Here is a 17,275-nt window from a genome sequence, read left to right on the forward strand (position 1 = left end):
GCAATCAAACGTTTTCTGTAGCTCTCAATGAGACTTCTGCACCTGTTAACAGGTAGTTTGGCCCACTCTTCCTGAGCAAACTGCTCCAGCTGTCTCAGGTTTGATGGGTGCTTTCTCCAGACTGCAAGTTTCAGCTCTTTCCATAGATGTTCGATAGGATTCAGATAAGGACTCATAGAAGGCCACTTCAGAATAGTCAAATGTTTTGTTCTTATCCATTCTTGGGTACTTTTAGCTGTGTGTTTTGGGTCATTATCCTGTTGGAGGACATTCTCCCAGAAGGATTGTGGCTTGTCAATATGCATTTTAGCAAATTCCAGTCTGGCTTTTTTATGTTTTTCTTTCAAAAGTGGAGTCCTCCTGGGTCTTCTTCCATGGAGCCCACTTTCGCTCAAAAAGCGACGGATGGTGCGATCAGAAACTGACGTACATTCACCTTGGAGTTCAGTTTGTATCTCTTTGGCAGTTATCCTTGGTTCTTTTTCTACCATTCGCACTATCCTTCTGTTCAATCTGGGGTCGATTTTCCTCTTGCGGCCGCGCCCAGGGAGGTTGGCTACAGTTCCATGGACCTTAAACTTCTTAATAATATTTGCAACTGTTGTCACAGGAACATCAAGCTGCTTGGAGATGGTCTTGTAGCCTTTACCTTTACCATGCTTGTCTATTATTTTCTTTCTGATCTCCTCAGACAACTCTCGCCTTTGCTTTCTCTGGTCCATGTTCAGTGTGGTGCACACAATGATACCAAACAGCACAGTGACTACTTTTCTCCATTTAAATAGGCTGAATGACTGATTACAAGATTGGATACATGTGTGATACTAATTAAAGAAACTAATTGGTTTGAAATATCACTATAATCCAATTATTTATTATCTTTTCTAAGGGGTACCAACAAATGTGTCCAGGCCATTTTAGAATATCTTTGTAGAATAAGCAATAATTCATCTCTTTTCACAGCTTCTTTGCTTTATTCTATGACATACCAAAGGCATGCAAGTATACATGATAAAATAGCTTTTAATTTCATCACTTTTCAGGAGGAATGAAGCATTATTTCAATGAGCTGTAAGGGTACCAACAAATTTGAGCACGTCTGTATATATATATATATATATATATATATATATATATATATATATATAGTGATCGAGCTTCACTCTCACATTCATTGCCCCTTTAAAAATAGATCCAGGACACACACTGGAGGTTCAGCACTTCCGTGCACTTTTAATATTTACAAAAATAAATAAAACGAAAATAAATACCTACCTCTTTTCGAGCACTAACTAACACAATCAGGAACTTAAACCAATGACCGGACAGGTAAGCTGTTTACCGGCTGAAAAACAAAACACACAGGTTTACACAAAAACACAAATACGAAAAGGCTTCACACAGTACCTTTCAGGACTACAACACACAGTCAGGCTCTTAACACAACAGCCCTGAAGAGACTGGCTGCTCTCTTTGAATACCCTGCACCTGGCTCTAATTTACAATGATAGACAGGTGCAGGTGATAATTAATAATAAAACAATAATACAATTATAATTAAACAAACAATAAACACACGTTTTTATGCAGGGAGGATTTTAACCCCCTCCGTGCTGGTTGTCCTGGAAGAAAACTTGCTTCCTTCTGCTCTGACAATGTTCCCCAACTCTGAGGATTGGTTTTTCCAGCAGGACAATGCTCCATGCCACACAGCCAGGTCAATCAAGGTGTGGATGGAGGACCACCAGATCAAGACCCTGTCATGGCCAGCCCAATCTCCAGACCTGAACCCCATTGAAAACCTCTGGAATGTGATCAAGAGGAAGATGGATGGTCACAAGCCATCAAACAAAGCCGAGCTGCTTGAATTTTTGCGCCAGGAGTGGCATAAAGTCACCCAACATCAATGTGAAAGACTGGTGGAGAGCATGCCAAGACGCATGAAAGCTGTGCTTGAAAATCAGGGTTATTCCACCAAATATTGATTTCTGAACTCTTCCTAAGTTAAAACATTAGTATTGTGTTGTTTAAAAATGAATATGAACTTATTTTCTTTGCGTTATTCGAGGTCTGACAACACTGCATCTTTTTTGTTATTTTGACCAGTTGTCATTTTCTGCAAATAAATGCTCTAAATGACAATATTTCCATTTGGAATTTGGGAGAAATGTTGTCAGTAGTTTATAGAATAAAACAAAAATGTTCATTTTACCCAAACACATACCTATAAATAGTAAAACCAGAGAAACTGATAATTTTGCAGTGGTCTCTTAATTTGTTCCAGAGTTGTATATATATATATATATATATATATATATATATATATATATATATATATATATATATATATATATATCATAAGCATGCAGGCTTCCATTTGGTTACATACACATGCACACAGGATTCATGCACATTATGTATATCGACTGTGTTGAAATGATGGTCAGTTCGGAAGCAGTTTCTGTTGCATTTAGTATTAAGTTGTAATCAGAGTTACTTGAGTTACTTCAAACTTGTAGATAAACTCAATCCATTTTTAAATGGCTCCAATGTTTGCAGTTGTTGTTTTCAAATGCAGGCAATATCATCAGTTTAGTTAAAGTCTTATCATGTTTCAATTGTTCATCAAAGTAAAATTGTTTGTATGTTTTAATCTTATCAAAGTTCTCCAATCCCATGTAGGATATGTCTTGTGTGGAAGGGATTAGACTTAGATACATTGATGGTACTGTATTTTATCTAAATTTCTGGTTTTGTTTGCTGAAAAAAAAAAAATTCACATTTTGGTCAATTTAAGTAACGGTATACATTCAAATCACCACTTTTCATTTGATTGTTTCCCAAAGGATTATCATAATTTTAGAAACCTTCAAAAAATTAAGGTGCACATCCTTTGCAAGTGTTAAATTCAACAAAAGCTCATCAAAGGTGTATTGCATGACATAATATGATTGTAGAATCTGGCAGCACTTACTTATATTGCTTATCCTTTAGACCACTATTGATGTGTCTCTTGAAAGGGCAAACACTTCTTTGTTCTCATTCCTAAAAGGCAAAAGTATAATGTAAAATATAATACCTCAGCAGCTGTTATTTTGAGGGGTTTTTTTTTAACTCACATACAGTACCTAAGAAAAATATGCTATTCCTCCTTAACACATAAGGCAAGCTATAATAATAAGGCCAATGAATACTTGTGCAGAACTGAATCAGTCATGGATACTATGTAGGACCGAGAAAAGAAGTGAAATTGATTTTTTAGAAAAGTGCCAGTTCATCATTACATGAGACACTTGCCATTGATTTTTTTCATCTTGGTTGTTTGTAATTTTGTTACCTCTGAGCAGGCTGCTGAGTTTAATCTTGTGACACCTTGCATGCTTTCTTCATGAAGAATTACAAGATCATAAAAAACTGCAATATGACTAATTTGGAGCAATTGTTCTGTCATTTTGAGAGTTTTGGAATATGGCACCCTGCTGCTGATGTGCAACAATAATTTAATTACTTTTTGTTCATCATATATAAACGGCATGAAATGTTTTGTCTGTATTGACTCAGCTATCTGAATTTAACTGGTTTTTAAACAGACCTATGTTATGTTAACTGCAATACAAATTAGAAACCTGATTTGAAGTGACATCACTGGCACTCTGATGGGGATGTCTGATGGGGGCTTACAACAGGTATAGTAGGGGATGTGGGTATTCACTGCTTGACAGGAGAAACTGGAGAGAGACTGGGGTTTTCTTTGACACACCCTGCAAGTCTAGTCAACAAATGTTTTGACAAAAGTGTATTTTTGGTTTAATTGCAGTTGGTTTGGATATCAAAAAAAGGTCAAATATTGTAAAATGTTACCAGAGACATTCACACATTTACCGTAATTACCATGATCATTAGGACCAGTTCCACAGCTTGGCAAAGTAAAAAATATGAGGGTTTTGCAGTCAAGCCTTTTTTATGCATTGCACCAGATTTCGTAGCACTTGGCAATTAGGATCTTTCAGCCAATCAGTGGCCCAATTTTACCTCCTGGATGACACGACACATTACACACAAATCCACAGTGAATACCACACTGAGTTCCTATCTTACTTTATTCTCAATATCTGTTCGGTTGACATCACCTGGTTGAATCTTGGAATTCCCTTCAACTAAATTGTCAATTCAAATTACTGGCATCCCAATCAGCCACGTACCTTAGACACATAACTATTCTGTTCATCAAGGTTTTCCTCTTTTCAGGAGAATGCAAGTGGATTAAACAAAGGTTTGTTAATTACTTGCTTTTATATCATCTCATGACATTAGCATAGGTTGACCTGGAGATCATGAATAATAATAATAATAAAAGAGAGGTGGTCCTGGGTTATAGACTATGCTTCTCTCCTGTTGTGAAACTATTCAGACTCATCAGTTTAGTACACCATACAGTATATACAGTACCTATAAAGCTAAAATCAAGGCTATTGCAATGCAAAACCAACAAAGATTCCAATAATATATATATATATTTAAAAAAAAAAAACATGTGGAACTGAAAATGTAATAAAGTGAAAATGTAATATTGGAGTTTTTTTTAATTTTATAGACCAGATGGTAATGCATCCCACACACCTTGTAATGTTAACAGGGTGAGAAAGTCTATATATGACAGTAAGTGCAGAGAAATTATGCTACTGGTATTGTAATGGCTTTTAGTCAGATAGTTAGGAAGACTAATTACTTGTACTACACTGGGCAACATTAGGTAATGTAAGTACATTTAGAATATGCTGTACTCTGCAATGATTGTGACACGTGGTCCACTAACCCCTGTTAAGAGTTGAGTGCAACTACTTAGCTCCAATTATGGGAAAGCAAAACTATCTCAGGTACTTCACAAGTGCCTGTCCCCCAACACTGTGGCTGCATTGATCAATGTGCCCATAAAGAAAGTTTGGTATTTTCCAGGAATGGCAAAGTTAGAAGAAAGCTAGGAATAGTCTTTGTACAGTGTCCCAAATCCCAGAAGCCTACAACACTGGACGAGACTCACCTGTTTCCACTGTGTCAGGACATTGCGAGCTACGTGGTCCTGCTCACTATTACGACCATTCTCTGATTTGTAATATGTACAATTCATATGGCACACTGACAGATGTTTCTGTATAATCTCTTGACTCTAAATTGGTGAAATGGTGCTCTTGAGCTAGAGGCAAGTGTTTAAGTAACAGTGACAGGTGCTTTTTTTGCATTGTGCGGTAGAAGTCTAAGTTGTGCTACAATCTGGAACTCATAAACAATGATTTATTTTAACAATGTCTTATGAGTAATCCTTATGTTCCACCTTGCCTCAATTAAAAAGCTTCACAAAAAAAAATTATAATATGAAAAGTATAATGCAGTATGGAAACTACTTGATTACCTGTGTAGGTTCCTGAACAAATCTCATTATAACAGCATGGTCTGACAGTCTCAACCACCATTCCTAATTACTGAAAAGGTAATGGTAAATTGTGAAAGAGAATAAGTACATTATTGTAATGCTATTTGCTGCAGCAACAGGTAGAGTATTCAAATTATAGGTGTTCTTTACAAGATTGTGTAGAAGCAGACATGGCATTACAGTGAAACACATGGCCCTGTAAGTACTTCAGATCAGCGGTATGGGGTCATTGAAATTTCATTGCAATGGCGTCATTGTCATCTGCAAATTTGATTTACGTGATCAGCCCACCCACAAGAAAATCTACACAGCTGCTTCTTGAAATAAACCCCGCTGTTGTTAATTGCTACTGCCCTGTATCCCCACTCCTAGCCACAAATACAATCTTATAATAATAGGTATGACAGCTGCATACCTTCCTGGCCAGATTACATACAATCTCACGTTTAGGCTGTTTTCGAGCTGTACATATTGGGGTTACTGCCAAAACTGTTATGCACTTAAGTAGTGATCAGCTTACAGGTGTATTACTGTCCTGTACAGTACATGACCTATACATGGCAATAGTGTTAATGAGATGCTAATATATCTCAGGTCCCGCAATTGCTGTGGCAGGTCAGAAGAGAAGCCCTGCACGTAACCAAGGGACAGGGCAAAGCCCTGCTAAAATATATATTATTTTGGTTTTAGAACGAGTGAATGTATGAGTGTATTTAGATGTATTTAGATGTACTGTGTGGGGTTGAAAACACAGGTGATTGTATTGTAAAATAAATGTATTGTGTTTAAATGTATGGTTTGAGATTATTTACAGGGACAATATTGTTGGTTTAAATGTGGTCTGGCAGAGACGGTGTTAGCAGCTCATCTCTGCCAGACAGCTCGTGAGACTGCGTGGTCGGCAGAAAATGAATTAAATTGACCATGCAGATACCACCTTTTAGGGACCGCCCAATGTTAAATATCCACCATCGATCTGGCCCTTTAAATCTTTTTACTCAGCACTGTGAGGGACAACCCTGCTTGTCATTGGAAAGAGAAGAGAAGCTTTAAAATGAGGTCCTACTTGTGTATTTCCGGTGGATGACCATATTAGGAGATAGCCTTGAACGCGAGTGTTGGAATGTTACTGCTGTGCTGAAGACAGACCTTTTAACAAAAAATCTTGACAAAATAAGAGAAATGGCGACACTGAAGGCACAAGGACCTATTTTCCGATAAATATATGTATATATATTTTTTTTTTTCGTGCTTGTGGATCAGATGCATGAGATAAGTGCTGTTAGGGATATGAAGCCCTGGTACCCACCTTCCTGGCCATTCAAGCCACAGTGAACAGCCCCATCTTGTGCCACGTGATCAGGGTGCCTGGGATGAATAATTTAAATGGGGTTTTGTTTCTTTTTTTTCTTTTTGTTTTCTTTTGCACATTTTCAATGAATCAGTTTTTTTTTTCTAAAAAGCTCTCTTATTCTGTGTTTTTTGTTATCTGTATTGAACAGGGTGAAAGCCTAGTGTGTGCACAATTCATTTCATGTATGACATGTACCTGTAGCCTTTATAGTTAAAGAGTTCTAGCCACAAATCTAACAACAGTAAAACACAGGCGAAAATAGCTGGGACCATAAAGGGTTAAATTAAAAACTTGTGCAGAATGTGACCAACTCCAGATTGATTTGTTGATTAATTCATTGCTAATATGGAGATGGTCACCTTATAAAAACCAGCAGCTTTTTCTGGCCAGGGAGAAAATCTAAAATGAAAGTTTTGGGTGGAGGGAGATATTTGAGTTTCTGAGTGGTTTTTGTTTCAAACTTTTATTTTGATTCGGTGAGCTGTATGTTTTTTGTAAAATATTTGGTTTATTTTTGTTCAAACCTTTTGTTTAATAAATACATGCGCACCAGCTTTCTGGTCTGGGACGTCACAACTCAGCTATCCTGTCATAGTTGCATACTGATTAGACTTGTTAGAATGAATTCCTCCTCCTACGCGTCTCAATGACTTGCTCTCTAAATATATCCCTGCCTGTACTTTGTGTTCCATGGAGGCTGGATTCTTCATTGCCCCATCTGTGTGGAGGAAGAGGGTTTTTTTTGTTTGTTTTTTTTGGGCCAGTATTTAGGAATTTCTTTAAAAAGGTTAAATGATGTGTGTGATTTTTAAGTATTTAAAAATACACTTGTCCAGCCTAGCTTATGAGCTTTATTTTTGAGTTTTAGTCAGACCTTAGTTATCCACTCTACATTACCATAAGAGGTTCTGTGTAAAAATGCTCCTATTGAATATATATATATATATATATATATATATATATATATATATATATATATATATATATATATATTTGTACTGAGCATTTTCCTCACAACACAATGGTTGTTGCTGTGTGTTTACTTTTCCTATTCCAAGTAAAAATAATAATAATAATAATTCTAAACTAATCAATATGGAACTAATGTTTCTATATTTTTAACACAGCCAGATAGAGTGATTATTTCTTGAGAATCCCTGTACAGCACCAGTTAGTACTGTGGCTGCAGTATTTAAAAATCTACTGTAGTTAGTTATCCATTTCTTTCCTTTGACAAGTGCTTAGGGTTCCCATCTACAAGTTGAATAGAATGTTTTAAATACTCTCCAAGGGATCGTACTTGTCTGTTTATTTCTATATATATATATATATATATATATATATATATATATATATATATATATATATATATATATATATATATATATAAGTACAATATCTAAATTTATATGTTTTATATAATGATAAGCATTTTCTTTTTTGAAATTCTCAATACAATAAAATTCTAGGTGATGCAAAACTTTTGGCCAGAGCTGTCTTGACTTTGGGGGAGGTTAATTTTGAGCTTTTTAACCTAGTACTTGCTAGAACCAAAGTCATTGTATTTATCTTGCTCTTAATTGTATTATTACTTATACTGTGATTATTGAAATGTATTTTTGTTTACGATTGTAAGTCGCCCTGGATAAGGGCGTCTGCTAAGAAATAAATAATAATAATAATATATAACCATGTTGTCATTCGATCTCATTAATGTCTGTGAAAGTACAGTTAAAAAACCAAAAGGACTTGCCATTTAGACTAATTGAAAACACTCCATAATATCACAGGTATCTACTGCACAGTTTCTTGATCTACTTGTGTGGCAGCTTAGAGTTATGTGTGGCATTCTGAGGCATAATCATCAGCTTTCTTGTTTCCAATTTCAAAACACAACATGTTATTATTATTATTATTTATTTCTTAGCAGACGCCCTTATCCAGGGCGACTTACAATTGTTACAAGATATTACATTCTTTTTACATACAATTACCTTGCTCAAGGGTACAGCAGCAGTGCCCCCCACCTGGGATTGAACCCACAACCCTGCGGTCAAGAGTCCAGAGCCCTACCTACTACTCCACACTGCTGCAAGAGTCCAGAGCCCTAACCACTACTCCACACTGCTGCAAGAGTCCAGAGCCCTAACCACTACTCCACACTGCTGCGAGAGTCCAGAGCCCTAACCACTACTCCACACTGCTGCAAGAGTCCAGAGCCCTGACCACTACTCCACACTGCTGCTGTGTAATTGTACTTCTTATTAGTTTTGGAAATGTAACAGTAATGTGGATTATGGCATAAGAAAGTTGTGTCTTGAGGAAACTAGAACATATAGAATGAGCAATGGTGCATGATCTACTCTTTTATTTATATTTTTATGAAATCCACTAAAACTAATTTTCCAGATCATTGGAACACAGAGCTCTGGAGTTCCATCCAACAATACTTTCCTGATTCATTTTTGTATTGTTAATTTCAGAATAATTTAGTGCTGTAGTTACATATAGTTAACAAAATAATGACAATAAATCATATCTACCGGTAGTATGTATTTTGTAGGTCTCACATTGGGTTTTCAGTAACTCAATAAATTGGGGACTTTTAGAATATGACACAATTTAGAATGGGTGCCAATAGCTGTATTTCATAATGTTTTTTCAGTGAAACAAGTGGAAAAATAACTACTTTCCCTTATTAAATATTTCCATGGAGACCAGGTTCATTCAGTGCATATTTAGTTTAAAGATTTCTGAGAGCTGTTGTCATCATACTTGCAAATGGTAGTTAATATCTTGAGATATTTTTAGGCTGTTTTCAAGCTGTACATATTGGGGTTACTGCCAAAACTGTTTTGGACTTAAATAGTGATCAGCTTACAGGTGTATTACTGTCCTGTACAGTACATGACCTATACATGGTAATAGTGTTAATGAGATGCTAATATATCTCAGGTCCCGCAATAATTGCTGTGGCAGGGCAGAAGAGAAGCCCTGCACTTGAGAAAAATAAATCTGAATCAGAAAAGTTAAACAGCAACTAGGTTCTTGTTACCAGACAACAAGCTTGCTGGTTGAAATGCTGTATGAAGTGTAGCCAATAATTTCTACATTTTTCAATAATTGGGACTAGTAAAGAGACCTTGAAATGACACTTGTTCCCTCTTACTGTGCTGTGCTAAAGCAAGTAAAAATGTTTTAATACAATATAATCAGACTTGACTCGAATCCGGGACTCGCATTTTTCGTGACTCAGACTGAGACTTGAGTCACGGCCGCAAAAGACTCTGACTCGACCTTATGTGACTCGGACTCAAACATTCAGGCTCCATGACTCTGAGATATTAATGACGAGTCATTTTTTAAATTTTCTATTACACAAGTAATATTACAGTTACTAGGACACTGTGCACAATAAAAACCCACCCAACAAAACATTATCCAATCACTGGTTAGCCCTATTGTCTTTGCAGCCAATCATAGTAAGAATAAGAAATTGGAAGCGAGTTAGATTGTAGCATAAACACCACCACACATAAATCCAACTGCAACCATTGCAGACCAAGTTTTTTCTTCCTCTTTTGCATTAAGTTTTATAAGGAATAAATAATGTCAGCATGGTAAACAAGGAAGTAATTATTTGGCTTTTAACAAGCCTTTCTCTTTACTACTTTAAACCGTATTCTAAGTTTAAGCACTGTAGAAATACATTTCTAAAAACTGCATTCTTGAAAAATATGTAATTTGATTTTGCTGAACTGCTCCCTGAATCTCTGGAATATAATGTATTTGTTTGCACTGAAAACAGTAGAACATTGGTCACCTTAATAATTGTGAGTTTATTGAAAACAAAAATGAATGAAAAAAGAATAGTCATATAAGTTATTATCATACTTTCAGAGCTTCCTAATTCATATGAGAAAGTCGCTGTGTGATTAAATATTCTGTGCTTTTCTTCTAATCTCTACTCGTTCTCAGCATACGCCATCACTGTTTGCAAGCAACGTCAATGAATTCACCTGGCAAATTCAGAGTAAAACTAGGCACTAAATTCTCAAATCGAAAACTGTCTACCGTCAAACAGGCAGATATATCAGACTAATATGACAGAAGGACTGATTGATAGCAAAAAAGAACAACAGAATAACATAATATTACTTCATTTACAAAAATGAAAATAATTTATTTAATGAACTTAGATAGATAGATAGATAGATACACATATATAATAAAAACAAAAAAATAATAAGAGGAATCAATACAATGGAATAAATAAAAATGCTAACAAGAGAGGCTGACCTCACTACTCGTGACATTTCAGTTCTTAGTGTTATCGGAGTATTGATTAAGGAGCCTGAAGGATCCACTTCACTTTACAATAAAACAATATGAATTAGTAAATGCTTTGCAGTGCGTGCAACAGTGAAAGGTGTTTGTGAAGCCTACAAATAACAGTGTCTGTGAGTTAATATCTTTTGATCTATCTCTCTCTCTACCACAATAAATTTAGATTTTAATACATTTTTGGGTGCTGCTTGTATAAAGGTAAAAAGACATAAATAACATATATGCACCCATGCTTGTTTTTTCGACTGCCCTTGTATCATTATGTAGTTGAACATTTTACTTATAATTCATGGGGTGACAGCAGGAGCTACATAGAGAGTTTCAGCCATTTCAACTTAATGGGCGAATATTTGAGGCTTGGAATGCTTCTGCTGAGTGGCCCCGTGGGATAGGCTGGAATAGGAAAGAAGGGCCTCGTCGCGCTGGAGCCTTGCTGGGAAGAGGTGCTGCCTCCAAGATTGGTTGTCCCGGCAACCCCGAGATACCCTGAAAACACATAATAGCTGTCCAGCTCGCTGAGCATGTCGACAGAAAGAGGAAGGAAACGGCAAGGTGTTAGGTTAGTTTGGAACTCAATCGCTGACAGCGAGAGCAGGCCATGTCTCGAATTCGATTAAGGGAATTAGAGTAGAGTCTCATACCTGTGAGGCGAAGTAGAGTGGTTAGTTGCACTGATACACAGTATAGCTGGGGGTCACCTCTTGACTCACGTGGTGAGAACCTCCCTCAATGGAGGCTAATATATCAATCAAATGTGTTAGTTGATTAATAGGGTATAGCTGGAGCCCCTGCTCCCATCCCCCAAACCTCCCTTAAAGGCTTACATTACATTTTCTTAATTTGCTTTTTTCCCTGGACTGAGAGAGACTGACAGTTTGAACTGCACTTAATACATGCTGTGCCATTCTGCTTTGCTGAAAATGTGAGACAAGTGAATGGTACAAGTTAACTACATCCATTGAAAAGGATACATTGCACTGGGAAACTCCAGAACCTATGGCTACCCTTTATGAATAAGAATGCTGTACAGGTTTCTCAATTCTAGAGCAATGGTACCAAGATACAACACTGCAATAGAACCCACTGTATTAATACTAAAATTGGGAGTTAAAGATTTTTGAACTTTCATAATTTTCTAACTTACATTACATGATGAAGTGCTAAGGATGAATTCTGTTGCCTGAGGCATTAAAAAAAAAAAAAAAAAACTATTAAGGAAGGCTAGGCTTGGGACATCAAAAAACCAATAGCTATGTGAGTTTAGTTGTTTTATGTATATAACATATAATACAAATTGAGGGAAACATTTAAAGGGGAATATTAACTGTATACTGGTACATTGTTTTCTGTCAGTTGTTATATACTTTAAGACATTACAATCTTACGTTACTCATTGCCTTTATACAGTTTGGATTTGTATTATTGTTTTCTTAAGACAAAATAAGCATCTATTCACATATAGATTGCCTGCTGTATTAGCTATATGCACCATTGTCACCTTGTGCTGGTTGTTTTGGTTTCTGAAGTACACTAAAGTCCTACCCAGATAAGTGATTCGTGCAGTACTGGTCAGTTGTCTTACTCTGATTTTACTGGTCAGTCTTCTTACTCGGATTTCACTGGTCAGTCTTCTTACTCGGATTTTACAGGTCAGTCTTCTTACTCGGATTTTACTGTCTTGCCAGCTTCTGGAATGCTTTATTTGCATCATCTGTTGCCAGCGTAAGCCAAAACTCTACTTCATGCACCTGCTATCAAAATCATTCAGACACCTTTCTAGTCTTTTATCTTATGCCAGCAATTCCTGCCAGAGGAAACACTGACACAACTCCAGCTTTTCAGACATTTAGTTACATTTTTATGCACACAATGTGACTCTAGTCAGTTCGCAGAAAGCAATTCTGACCATTCCCAGTGCACATCCATCTCAATGTCCCCCTCAATCAATTATACCACCCCCTAGTAATATATTAACTAGCTCTCTCCACTTTCTCAATATCCTCACCACCTCATTCTCTTCTCCTCACCAGACAGTACAAACAATTAGCTTTTGATATAATATTTTATCCAAAATTGCCAACAGCACTTCCAACTCCTTTAGCAGCAGTTGCAACTTTGCAGCTGCTAACTTTGCATTGTTTTTCACTACTGCTATATGCTGCCTATGTTTTTCATGTATTGTACTGTACTATGTGTAGCAGTCCAGGTATGTTAATACTCTCCCCCATACTAACATTAAACATATCTGATTGCATTTATATCCAGTCCCCTTATTATTATGTCACACAATCTTAGTTCAGGTGACTAATTACATGTTTTCCAGAAAATATGTATTTCTTGTTTTTGTTTACTATGAAGGTGTTTGTGGTTGTGTATTTCTTTAAAATAAAATATAGCTAAAATCTTGATAACAACCTTGGTGAAGTTCAGGAAGTGTGGAAATGTGGTCCTCTTTCATCCTCTAATCAGTCTCCCTATTTACCCCAGGGAATGCTTTTTTCTCTTTGTCTGCGTGGTTTGCTCCACAACCTCCCCACCGTCTCTGAAGATGAGCCCAAACCTCACCTCTCACAGAACAGAACTCCCGAAAACCTCCTCCTCCCCTTCACTTACAGACATTGATCTGCCTAGTGAACCTAACCTAATTTATGAACGTTTCATATTTTTGAATCAGAACAAAAGGCAATAGATTGAAGTTGTACTTTTTGTGTTTTACCGGAAGGGTTTCACAGAAGCAACAGAGAGGTGAAAGCAAGGATAGCAGCTTACCTTAGATGCCCTTGAAATAAGTTTAAGTGAAGATTTCTAAATCATTTAATCTAGGCAACAATCCAGACTGAGTAAGTGGATATTGATGATAATTAATGCCAAAGCTTAACACAGAATCCAAACCTTCTCCAATTTTCTTACGGAATTAGCAGACAGGAATCAATGCTCTGAGCATCTGCCAGCAAAGTCTCACTGAAAAAAAAGGACATCAATCTGTCGTTCTAGCAGTCTCTTAGGGTATTCATTTAGAAATGTTTCACCAGGATAAGCCTCAATGTACCATCTTATTTCCAACAGGATCTTGATAAACAACAGTCGTCAATCACATAATATACAGTATCCTGGATATAAACAATATTAGTGGTATATGCACCAGACCAAAAAATATTATATTAGAGCTGTCAGTTTGATGAAAGTAAATCACTGTTGTCTATGTAAAGCATATGCATGTAAAAGCAGATTTCTAGCTATACCATACACTTCTTTTAATAGTGTAACATACAGACAGATGGACGAAAATACAGCTAGAGAAGTCTTATTAGTAAGTGCCATACAACTAAGTTCCAAATATTCAGGGTTCAGGATAAATCCACTTTCAGGGCAAATTCTGTTAGAATATGGGCTTCAGGTGGATGAACATGCTGTCTAATTGGCTATTACCAGCATGTGTCATTTGGTTCAGTAGGCTGGATAAATGGTGCCTTTCTGATTACTATTGTGATATTTTGTATTTATTCAGCTTATGAAGTTTACAGTATGTCAAATACAACAATTAATATCAAAACAGTAGAATAACTCTTTGTACCTGTAATTAACCCAGCAAATGTGCCTTACAAATGAATTGCCAGTTACCAACATCTGTAAGTGCTTTTTTTTTTTTTTTTTAAATTTAGTCATTGCCAATTATTTTTATTATTTTCTGCCAATTTGGAATGGCCGGTTATTTTATTATGCTCAGCTCACCGCTACCACCCCTGCGCTGACTCGGGAGGGCGAAGACGAACACACGCTGTCCTCCGAAGCGTGTGCTGTCAGCCACCCAAGAGCTACAGCGTCGGAGGACAACGCAGCTCTCGGGCAGTTTACAGGCAAGCCCGCAGGCGCCCGGCCAGACTACAGGGGTCGCTGATGCGCTGTGAGCTGTGGACACCCTGGCCGACCTAACCCTCCCTCCCCCTGGGCGGCGCTCGGCCAATTGAGCGCCCTCCCGTCCTCGGTCAGCAAAGGAATAGCCTAGACTCAAACTCACGACGTCCAGACTATAGGGCGCATCCTGCACTCTACGCGAGTGCTTTTACTGGATGCGCCACTTGGGAGCCCCTGTAAGTGTTTTTTTAAGCAAAAAGATGTGGGGTATTTCTTCAAACACAATAAGGCATGTGGGAGACACAGCAAACATGTGGAAAAAGGTTCTCTGGTCTGATGAGACCAAAATTGAACTTTTTGGTCTTAGCGCAAAACGCTATGTGTGGCGCAAAGCCAACACTGCTCATCACCCTGAGAACACCATCCCCACGGTGAAGCATGGTGGTGGCAGCATCATGTTATGGGGATGCTTTTCATCGGCAGGGACTGGGAAACTGGTCAGGATTGAGGGCAAGATGGATGGAGCCAAATACAGGGAGATTCTAGAGGAAAACCTGTTTCAGTCTGCAAGAGACCTGGGACTGGGGCGGAGGTTCACCTTCCAGCAGGACAATGACCCTAAACACACAGCCAAAGCTACACTGAACCTGAATGTCTTAGAATGGCCCAGTCAAAGCCCAGCCCTCAATCCGATTGAGAATCTGTGGCAAGACTTGAAAATTTCTGTTTACCAATGGTCCCCATCCAACTTGACAGAGCTTGAGCAATTTTGCCAAGAAGAATGGGCAAAAATTGCAAGATCCAGATGTGCAAAGCTGGTAGAGACTTACCTAAAAAGACTCACAGCTGTAATTGCTGCCAAAGGTGCTTCTACCAAGTATTGACTCAGGGGGGTGAATACTTATGCAACCAACAAATGTCTTTTTTTTGTTTAATTAACTTTTGTGTCACAATAAAAAATATTTTGCACCTTCAAAGTGTTAAGTATGTTGTGTAAATCAAATGGTAAAAATCCCAATTAAATCCATTTGAATTCCAGGTTGTAACACTACAAAATGTGGAAAAGTTGAAGGGGGGTGAATACTTATGCAAGGTACTCTAATTGCATCAGGATGCGCATCGAGCCAAGTAAACAGAGATCACTTGAAATGGTGGTCTCGGCTCACTTGGAAGTTTGCCACTGTTCTGTTTCAACTTTTTTCCAAACAGCGAAGCAAATCGTGGAAGTGACATACTTCAGCAAGCAACAAAAACTGTCTTGCCACTGTCGCCCATACACAGCGCAGGGCTTGTCAAAACACAATACAATGACACATACACACTGACAAGGACACCATAATGTACACAACACCACATCACAAGAAAATACTATGATTTACAAACTGGTGCAACCTGGGGCTTATACAGTGAAATAACGCTAATAAATAATAATGAATACCCTTGTTTGAGATTTACTATTGCAGCATGTGTGTTCTATAAGCATAATAGCAAAACTGTCACAAGTCAAAGAAAAGTCATCGGAAAAATATGAAATGACAATTGAATAATTATTTTGCACATGTATTGCATCTGGCTTCATTATAATTGCACCACATACGCTGGCAGGGAAAACACTGTGCCAAGACAAAGCGATACAGACATTAGTGTTGTATTTTCGCTGCTCCATCTGAATTTAGTAAACCAGCTCCTATGTTGCATCTGTATCTCACCACACTGTCATGCATACAACAATCACAACAAGCTATTATTATTATTATAATCAATATTTGGCATGCTGCGTTTCTTCGACAATGATTTGATGTTGGAAGCACTAAATAAACCAAAAGAACACAGACAACAGCACATCCCTTGATTCTCCATGTTGGGTATGATGGAAAACGTTTTTCCTAGAGAGAACTTCCACTCCAGTAATCTGCAAGACAGCCAAGTGTGTTTGGAGAAGTGCAATAGAACTGTGGTCTGGATGAAGCTGCAAGTGAGCCAAACAAACACATTTGAATTCACTTTAAAAGAAACTCAAGTTCGCTTGAATTTTTCTGGTGTGAAATGAACCAAAGCAAACCTAAAAAATGTGTTCTTTTGCAAGTGAATCTAAGTGAACTAGGTGTGAAAGTGCCGTTAGAAAGTAATACATAATATAATGTTAATTATGAAAAATTTAATTAGGTAGTAACAAAAAAAACAATCTCACTTTAATTAAATAAATGCCACTTTTAAAACACCTAACCAAGCTTTTGGTATGATCTAATTTCTAACCAACAGTCCATATTAATGGCAGTTTCTAAAAA

The 17,275-nt window shown here is 37.3% G+C and overlaps 1 protein-coding gene across 3 annotated transcripts in view; it reads right to left on the reverse strand.

Moving 5' to 3' along the window:
* Nucleotides 1-17,275, reverse strand: part of LOC117414479 (alpha-1,3-mannosyl-glycoprotein 4-beta-N-acetylglucosaminyltransferase C-like) — a 172,553-nt gene that overhangs the window by 133,197 nt on the left and 22,081 nt on the right. For 2 of the 3 annotated variants that reach the window (XM_059026944.1, XM_059026943.1), the window contains exon 3: nucleotides 2,975-3,045. The gene's annotated coding sequence lies outside the window, so the exon portion shown is untranslated. Of the gene's footprint in view, nucleotides 1-1,275; nucleotides 1,346-2,974; nucleotides 3,046-17,275 lie in introns of all 3 variants that reach the window. The other variant, XM_034024239.3, reaches the window with a different exon arrangement.

The sequence above is a fragment of the Acipenser ruthenus genome, chromosome 7, assembly GCF_902713425.1.
Source record: "Acipenser ruthenus chromosome 7, fAciRut3.2 maternal haplotype, whole genome shotgun sequence".
Taxonomy (NCBI): domain Eukaryota; kingdom Metazoa; phylum Chordata; class Actinopteri; order Acipenseriformes; family Acipenseridae; genus Acipenser; species Acipenser ruthenus.